The sequence below is a fragment of the Macrotis lagotis genome, chromosome 4 (assembly GCF_037893015.1).
Source record: "Macrotis lagotis isolate mMagLag1 chromosome 4, bilby.v1.9.chrom.fasta, whole genome shotgun sequence".
NCBI lineage: Eukaryota > Metazoa > Chordata > Mammalia > Peramelemorphia > Peramelidae > Macrotis > Macrotis lagotis.
In genome coordinates this window covers 9,847,336-9,856,952 of record NC_133661.1, presented here as the reverse complement: position 1 = coordinate 9,856,952, position 9,617 = coordinate 9,847,336, and positions in this window count along the sequence as shown.

Sequence of the window (9,617 nt, the reverse complement as noted above, 5' to 3'; positions counted from 1 at the left end):
ACTTTTTCTTTGTACTCCCATCATTCTATGTCCTTATCCATTGAGGACCATAATCCCATGGTCATGGAAGTGAGAACATCCTTGGTGATACTCCTTGTCTTCCCATTCAACTGTGAGCTGCACCAGTTTTATACCATTGAGGAGATGTTAGCCAAAGCATCCCTGATGTACCTTGGGCCCTTGGGGGTCACTTTTCATCAGTATCTGGATTAATTACCTTGAGTCATCAAATGCTATATTCAAAAGGTTTGGTGAGTTTGGGCTGCATCCTGAAGGCAACACAGTTACAGAACTCCCAAATTACAGGTGGTTCTTGCCTTCCTCACCAAGAAGAGGCACGGTGCCTATTCTAAGGGGTGGTCAACATGTGCTAGTCAGGGTGAATTCAGAGCCGACATGAATGGAGCAAAGTCTGTGCATGGAGAGATGTTGGCAGCTCCCTTCTTCTGGACAGCCCAACCCTGCTTTTGCAGTCCTTCCCATGTCTCCGTGAGCACCAAAATCAAAGCTGCCCAATGCAACCTCAGACCCTTCTCAGCCTCGTGACTCCTCCCCACAGCTCAACCACCTGTCTCCTGAGAGTCTCCACAGGGAAAGCCTCCCCATCCAGATGGCTCCCTCCTTCTGCTTCTCCTTGGCAGGGACCTGTGATCACGCTTAGGGCACAAGCAGAGAGAGACTTGAGTGCAAGGTCAATGGATCCATCTGGACGGAGGTAAAGGCAGATCGGAAGAGCCAGCAGCAAAAATAAGTGGGCAGCTCCATCTTCCCTGGCCACCCACACTTTGACTTTTTGTTTCATGCTCCTTTTTTCTGGCTGAGGTACATTTGAACTGATCCCTCAAGTACAGGTAAGCACTTCCATTTAGACAGGACTGGGAGACCATCCTACCTTTCTTTGTCAATGGCAGACTTGGCCAAGGCAATCCCAGGACTCCATTCCCCAAGATGGATCCCTCATCTCTGCCAGTTTCACAATTCTCTACTTAAAGATTTTGCAGTCCCCAAATCTTCAAGTTGGCAGAGAACTCTGTGGCCACCCCTGAATGGGGTTCCTCTCTGTAACACCCTTGACAAGTGGTCATTTGTTTTTGGCTGGCATAACTCAGATGAAGGGGCACCCACACCCAACAATCTGCCTCCCATTTCACTTTGGGGCAGCGCTGATTATTAGAAAGTTTTTCTTTATGACAATAGGCCTAAATCCGCCTCTCTTGAAATTCGATATTCTTCTGCTTCTCCAGACCAGGCCACCCAAGCCTTTCTCTTCTGCAGGCTCATCCTTCATGTCCTGTCTGAGTCTTCTCTTGTCCTTACCACCACCCCTTACATGGCAGTCTCTTTGCCATATTCATCACCATTCAGCATCCTTCATCAGAACCTTAGCCCCATACCCCAGCGTCACAGACTGACCAAGGCAGAGAATGATGATTCCATCACTCTCTGTCTTTCTAAATTCAATCCAACATCCAATCTTGCTTGCCATATCACATGTGATTTGTTTTTAACTTGTGATCCATTAAAACCCCCAGGTCTTTTTTAGATCAAATACAGACTGGCAGCCATCCTCCCTTGTTAGCCATACCATTCTCATTTGGCTGAGCCTGTGTCCTCTCTGGAGCCCCTTCCCAGACTGCCAGCAAAATATAAAACTGGCATCTCTGAGACTTCCTGGCCTTTGTTTTCCTTAAGGGGGAATCTTGAAACAGAAGAATGAGAAACTATCATCTTAGACCTAATTTTTTTCCAATCTATTTTTCCCCTAGTTTACTTGGGGAGGTTACTTGGGAGAGCATCACAAGCACATTTTTAAAAGTCAAGGTCTTCAGTCCTAGAGGACATATGATAATATATGTATGCTCGGGACACAGCATCCTCTGTGATTGGATCTGCAGAAATCATTTCTCATTCTGAGCAAGTGTCCAAGTGTTTGTTTGCAGGCCCAATCCATCATAGTGCTAGAATTATTTGGAAAGGAAAATCCATGGATCAACTTGACCAAGCCCAGTCAGAGGGATGGGGGTGGCATATATTAGGGATAATAATTTTTTTTGCTTTGTAATAATGGGAGATAGATAGCATGAATGTTCATTTCTTTTCATTGGGGTATTACTGACATGACTCAGCAAGCTTTTAAAAATGGAGCTCACTCGCCCAACAACCGCTAAATAATGACGATAGTTATGATGATACCTACTTTAAACATCCTGAAATACTTTATTTAATTAGCTCATTTGGGTTTTGCATGATCTGGGCTCTGTTGGAATCTACTCCGAGCTTTTCCTCATCTTGAGCATATTGGGTAGGTAGAGGCTGTGCAGCGACTGGTTTACCAAAAGGTTGAGAACACCACTTGCTGCTCCTCCTTCCCCTTCCCTCATCTTTCTGCCTCCCTCCATCTTGTCTGTTACTTATTCAGCAGATGGGGCAGGTCCCCCCAGAGAGGCCACCTAGAACAGAGCTGGCTTTAGGGCATCTTTCTATATTTCTCAAGTCATCACCCTTGGCCAGCTGTATGCATCAGTTCTGGTCCATGTTGCCAATTGCAAAGTAAAGATCATCTTGTCTTTGGACCCCTCTCCTGATTCTCAGCTATGTCCTACCCAGATGTTAAGAACATTTCTGCCAACATCATTCAGTTCCCCTTCACGCATCTGGGAAAATTGTTTTTTGTTTTATTAATCCTCTTTACATCTGGAAACATCGCCTCCTAATGACTCCTTCACCCTCCGTAGAACTTTCTCATAGTAACAAAAAATTGTGGTCAAGCAATACACTGGCCTCATCAGAAAATGACTGTCTCGTTCCAAATCTTCTGTCTTCATCTCTTTGTTGACAGGCAGGTGGAATGTTTCATTTGGAAGAACTCAAGCTAAGATGGGTTTTTGCATTGGTCAGAGTGCCTACCATGGTTTGGGTTTATTTTGTGTATTGGTTCTGCTCACTTTACTTTCTATCCAAAATGTCTCCTGTTTCATAGGATCATATATGCATCCCAGGACCAATACTGAGATCCAATCCCACCTTTCCTGGTCCTCTCCTGACCCTGATTTCCACTGGAAGGTCCTCCCCATGAGATAACCTGCCATTTGTACTGTAGAGATCAGGTTCAGGAAGAGTCATTTATTAGACTATAAGCAACTTGAGGCCAGGGCCAGTGTTGTTGCTGTTGGGTTTTGGGGGGTTTTGCCCTTTTTTCTGTGACATTAATGGTTTTTGCTTTGTAATAATGGGTGATAGAGATAACAAATATTCATTTCTTTTCATTTGGGTCTTACCGACAAGACTCAACAAGCTTTCCAAGATGGTGCTGAGCACTTTGTAAGTAGTAAATACTGAAGAAATGATTGTTGATTGACTGATCCCTGGAAGACTTGCCCTTTGGAGTTCACCAAGAATAAAGGTTCATCCAGAATGCATTTGGTATGTGCCTGCAAGTCGCCAGGCATTTTTCGGGGTCCTGAAAACACAAAGCTTCCCAGAAAAGCAGTCCCTGCCCTCAAGGAGCTTCCATTCTACTGAGGAGGACACACTTTGAGGACAATTGAACTAGGAACAAATGAGCACAAGCATTTGTTTCAGATTGTCCTGGAGGATGGCCTCTGGAGCATTGGCAAGGGAGTCAGTCTGTCTGAAAAAGAGAATGCATGCAGGGGAGTAGTGTTTACTAATGCCAGAAAGTTGGGAAGTCTGCCTTTTTATTCTAGATGCCAGAGAGAGTCCCCGAGGAGTAGCACATGTAGACTTGGGCTTTACTGATTTGGCATCAGTGAAGTGAAGGGGTAGGTTAGAGAGTGGAATGACTGGGCATGGTCAATTCTGAAATTACTGTAGGAGTTCAGAGAAGAGGCAATGAGGTCTTGAATCATGGAGGAAGTGGTGGAAGCTAAGAGTCAGGGCCAGAGACCAGAGAAGTAGAGGACAAATGATGAAGCTTTAAATCAACAATTCTTGATATTCTCTTGATTTCCTCTTGGGATAGATATAATTTGTAACATGAATCATTTTCTTCTTTACAAAGGAATTTCTATTGGCAAGTATATGTGCACACAATCAATGTACGGACAAGGGCACCAGCAAAGAAAATAGGGAAAATAAGTCTATAGGCTAAAATCAGACAACAAATAAAAAACCAAGAAATGGTAGCTGATTACACATGGGCTATAACTCACATTATCTACTAATCATTAACCTCACCCCCAAACGGATGTGTGTGTGTGTGTGTGTGTGTGTGTGTGTGTGCGTGTGTGTGTGTGCGTGTGAGATGACTTACATGGAGTTGCACCTGAACTGTCCTTACTTTCATGATCTTTTATGACTTTTTCCACTGTTTACATATGAATTTGTCTTTATCTATACCATGGTAGTCAGTGTGTCTATTGATCTTTGGTCTTGACTTTGCCATTGGCATCACTCCATAAAAGTGTACCCATTCTGGGAATACTATTTACTATTACCACATAATACTAGTCTATTATGCTCATATAATTTGTTAAGCCATTCCCCATTAGAAGGGGGGAATCTTGGACAATCTGTTCAATCTTGGACAAAGAATGATGATGATCTTGGTCACTACCCTTGTCTTTTCTGCATTTCCCATGTTTTAGCATCTACAATGCTATCTGTGGCATTTTCCTTATTATAAATAATGCTTCTAGAGATATTTTTGTGTCTACAGATTGGTATATTCCTACCTACCAGTAACCTCCCTAGTGTATACTTTCAGTGGCATACTGGCTCAAAGTTACACATATTTTTGTAATTCATATTGTATAATTTCACATTCTTTCCTACAAATGTGTTTAGAGTTCTTTCCCCATTCTTCTGGTATTTCTTTCTCCTTGGAATATTATCTCAAATGGTCTTCTCAATGTTTTCACCTGGGATTGCCTTCAGCACTGTTTCCTCCACATTTCCTTAGTTTGGGTCAGCTGATCCTCTTGACATGTTGTCTTCAATGCTGTTGCAGCTTCTTTGAATAGCACACTGGGGGCTTAGACATGATCCAAATCTCATAGTTCCCTATCACTGATGATATGAAAAGGTCCAGAAATGAGAACAAATCTGTTACATTTTTTTCTTTCCTTTCCTTTTGGCTTTCTATGTTGCTTATGAATTCTCTTGGACTGACATCATTCACTCTTATGCCCATCTTTCTGTAGACTTGTTTTTTTACTTTGCCTGTTTCTTGGGTGTCTGCTTTGCTGTTTTATGAGGGGATATATATATACTCTTTGCCTCCTTCTGTAGTTCTCCTGTGTAGCCTAGTAGGGATGGGACTTATCTTTTTAACCAGGTTGGACCTTTGCTTGAATGTCCCTCTATCAGTAAGATGAAATCCTTGCTCACCGAGGCAGTTTCTGGAGACTTGGTCTCACTCTCCTCAATCTTGGACAAAGAATGATGATGATCTTGGTCAATACCCTTGTCTTTTTTGCATTTCCCATGTTTTAACATCTACAGGTTAGTCAAAGGTCTAGCAATCATTCATAGTATGTTCTTCCCAACTTTAGCCTATCTTTTAATATGACTTCACTCTAAATACCTCAAGGTATGGCTATAAGGACACAGGGGTACTGGTCTTTTTTTCCATATCAATAATCAGTTTTTTTTCTTGACTCTTAAATATGGTTAAATTCATTTTAAAATTCTGTCCATTGGTTCTCACCATGTCCATTGTCTCCCAACACTTCTGAAAGATATTATTTATGATGCTTAAAGGTAAGATTTTTGAATAGCCCACAGGCTGCCTTTGACCTCTTTCTGAAACCTGAGCCTGATCTTTAGACATACATTTTTCTATTCTTTCTTACATAGAGCTTGGTTTTTTTAAAATCATATCATAAATTCAACATGTTAGCTTTAAAGCTATCTTGTTTGTCTTTGTCTCCTCTGATACCTCAATCCTCTTTTTTCTGTTTGTAAAAATGCTTCAAAGATGCACTCTTCTTTCTTTTCTTATTTTTTGACATCACCTTCACTTATCCTTTTCTTCCTAAATCTTGCCTCAAAATTTTTAGGGGGAAAAACACAAACCATCATCATGACAAATAAATAGAATCATGTTTTAAAAAATTCACATATTGGCTTAGTATGAAAGGTAATATCTCCTTTTGTGGCTCGTATCCATCACCTCTCTGTCAGGAGGTGGGTAGCATACTTCATATGGGTCCTGCAAAGTAGCGATTGGCCATTATAAATGATCAGAGTTCTGAATTCTTTCAAAGTCTTTTGCCTTGTATTGTTGTAGTCATTGAATAAATTATATTGCTAGTTCTGCTCATTTCATTCTGCATCGTGCCTACAAGGCTTCCCATGCTGGCCATTCTGATGCCATCCATTTTGTCATCTTTTTCTTGCTCACTCATATTCTGTTTCATTTGCATACAATAATTTGTTCTGTTGTTCTTTGCCTGGAGATTCCTTATGCCGGTAAAATCACAGATTCAGCCCATAGCCCTATCCCTATTGTTATTACTAATGAATTGGCAATCCTCTCTTTATATAAAAGGAAATTTGATGACTGCTATATCCTCATTTGTTGAAAATAATGCCAGCAAAGGACAAAGATTTCTGATCCCTGAAAAAAGATAGTAGACACACCCTTGACGCATTCTGCCTGAGACATAAGGAAGTGGAGAAGTGACCTCTGCTCCCAGATGAAAATTCCATAAGCAAGGTAGGGATACAAATATTATACCCTTGGGCAGGTATAAACTACCATAAACAGGAGAGCTGAGAAGCAAAGAAATAGCAGAGATGGCCCTAGAACTAACTAGAAGAAACCTTGGGGCAAAACTAACCAGGCTGGAGAGTTAAATTAGCCTTCTCAAGGGGGTTCATGTTCCATAGACCTGGGGCTGCTTTTGTCCCTCTTACACTCAAAGTGAAAGCTCCTGCTATCAGCTCTGCTCCTACTTGCCAATCTTTATCCATCTGAGAGATGGGGCTCCCTTAAAAATCTCCCCTATGTGATTCTTCCATGAATCTTCCCTGAAAAATGGACCTGTCATGGTGACAGTCTTCCTCTGGGTCTTTGCTATAGGAAGGCACATATGCCTGTGTGATCTTAGCCAAATATTTCACCTGTCTAAGCCCCAGTTGTCTCATCCGTTAAGGTTTGGATTTTATGACATTGGATATCTGGTCCAATTCTAAATCGATTCTATTATTCTAGTATCACAGTCCAGTCTATTTATCATCCCTCGTTTTTACCATGAGGCTGGTCCATTCCCTTCTATGGTCGTGTGTGTCCTAGAATGGCAGTAGGGACTCGATTTCTAATTCCATTGGTCTAAGACAGTCCCAGGAAAGGAAACTCCCTCCACCAATAAGGATCAGGCACATATTTTTTATAGTACTTTCCCACTCCCAAATCCTCATTGGGCAAATGTGGAATCTTCCCGTCCTTCCTGCCCATCCTCCAGTCTGTCCATTTTCAGATGACCCAAAGGCTGTACTTGGGCTCCTTGGATTTATATTTTTGCTATGAAGAAGGCTCATCTGGTTTACCTTCTGAACATCATCTGCCTTGAGGACGATGCTCATGAAGGGCTTTGTAAGAGGTACGAGAATTTATTGAGGAAGTTTTGGTGCTGAGATCTACTCTTTCGGTAGCTTCCTCTGTTTTCTGATGAGCTTGTAGAAAAGCAACAGCCCTTCACTCCCTCCCCCCACTCCCTAATCCTCAGATTTGGTGAGAATAAAACTACAAATGATGTCATTCCAAATGTTAGCAGTCTCGCCTTCCCTGATTTCTGACAATAGCCCCCTACCACCATTTGGGATAGTTTCTGAAGAAGGGCCATCATCACTCTCCTTAAGTATTCACCATGTGTCTCCATGGAGGGATCATGAAAGAGGAACACTTGACCCAGGATTGTCAGAGAACGTACTCTGAGCAGCTTAAAATAAAAAATGGAGGGAGGAAGTCCATCTGTACAGAGCAGACTGTCGGCTCCCGGAGGGAGAATCATTTCTGTCTCTTGGGAAAATTGGGAACATGTTTGTGATGGGGAAATACACTTGGTGGCTCAGAAGTCACATGGGATGGTCTCAGGGGCCTCAAATGGTCATTATCTTGGGGTTGCCAACTCCTCTGGGAGAAACAGGAGATCCTGCTCTCCCTCCATCCCCACTCCCACAAGAGCTGAAGGTCAAGGTCACAGAGCTGGATGGGGCCTCCGGGGCTGCAGGATTATGGACTGGGCAAGCCTCCCAGACCATCAGGCCATACTGGCTGAGCTCTCATGTTACCCATGGGGAAGTAAAGTGAATTGCCCCGGCCACACCAGTAGTAAGTAGAAGATGGAGAAGGCTGGCTCCCAGTGGCTCTTGGCAATACACCTTGGCTTAAAGGGTTTTGAAGACCACTCTTTCCTGTTAGGTCAGACATCTGTCCTGGACAGATCCTGAGCAGTGAGCTGAGCTTCCTAGTGTACAAGTTGCCAAGTGCTGCCTCAAGCTTCTCTCTGAAACAAAGATCTATTTCTTTTAACAGCAAAATTCTTCCAGTCATGCCTCATGCTCATGAGCCATGGAACACCCAAGGTCCCCTCTCCAAAGAATCTAAGTTGAGGGATCAATGGAGAATGGGTGCAAGCCAGCATCAATACACTATCAACCATGAAATGTTTAAGGCATTGAGAGAAGAAAAGGGAACCTTTAATGAACTACGCTAAGATTTATTTTTAATGATTTTTTTAAATGGATGAATGACTATATACTTCGGGGATGAACTTTCATAGTTTATCAGGAAGAGGGGCAGGGATTGAGACCATAGCAGTCAGAGATGCTTAAAGGACTCTCTATTCTCCAACCACCTTCATTGCTTCTGGGTGATTTATGATATGATTGCCTTTGTGTCCAAACCTGTTTGGGGAGCCCTTTTCTGAGGAGTATTGGAGGCATACTGCCAGGCAAACAGATTTGGAGCTGAGGACCACTGAATTATTTTGTTTCAGTTTCCAATGGAGGATACTCCTGGGGACTCTGTCAAACCTGTCTGATGTTTAACATTCAACTCAGATAGGCTTCCTTTTCATGGTTCAGAAGATTTCAGGGCAAGGAAAAGAATCACTCATTTAAGTTCAGACCTGCCCCTGGTGGCCTGGATCAAGCCTCTCCCCCTGTGTGGGACTCACTGTACTTTATAAAGTGAGGGGGGTGGTCTGGGTGGGCTCTAAGGCTTTGTCCAGTTGCCAGAGCTACACCAATGGTATAATTGGCGATTTTGTTCCTCTGGGTGCTCCCCCCAACCCAAGCTGATTACAGTCAGCATCTCTGAATTGGGGACCTGAGACATCCACTCCAACCCATTCATTTAACAAAGAAGGAAACTGAAGTCTCAGAAAAGCAAGAAACACACAGTGTCACAGGATGAGTTCAACCTCAAATCAGATCAATAAACTTTTATTGTAGACCAAGATCAGCAGGGTGGGGTGCTTGGGATATTTGGTGGGGAGGAAAGAGGATCATGGAAAGCTGTCCAGACATAGGATGCTCTTAGAGAGGAGGTGCTCTGCAATCTTGGACTCTTAGCAGGACTACCCTGTGGTCTGGCCACCAAGCCAAGAGGTGTCAGAAATAAGACTAGAACCTGGGTTGTTTATTGCCAG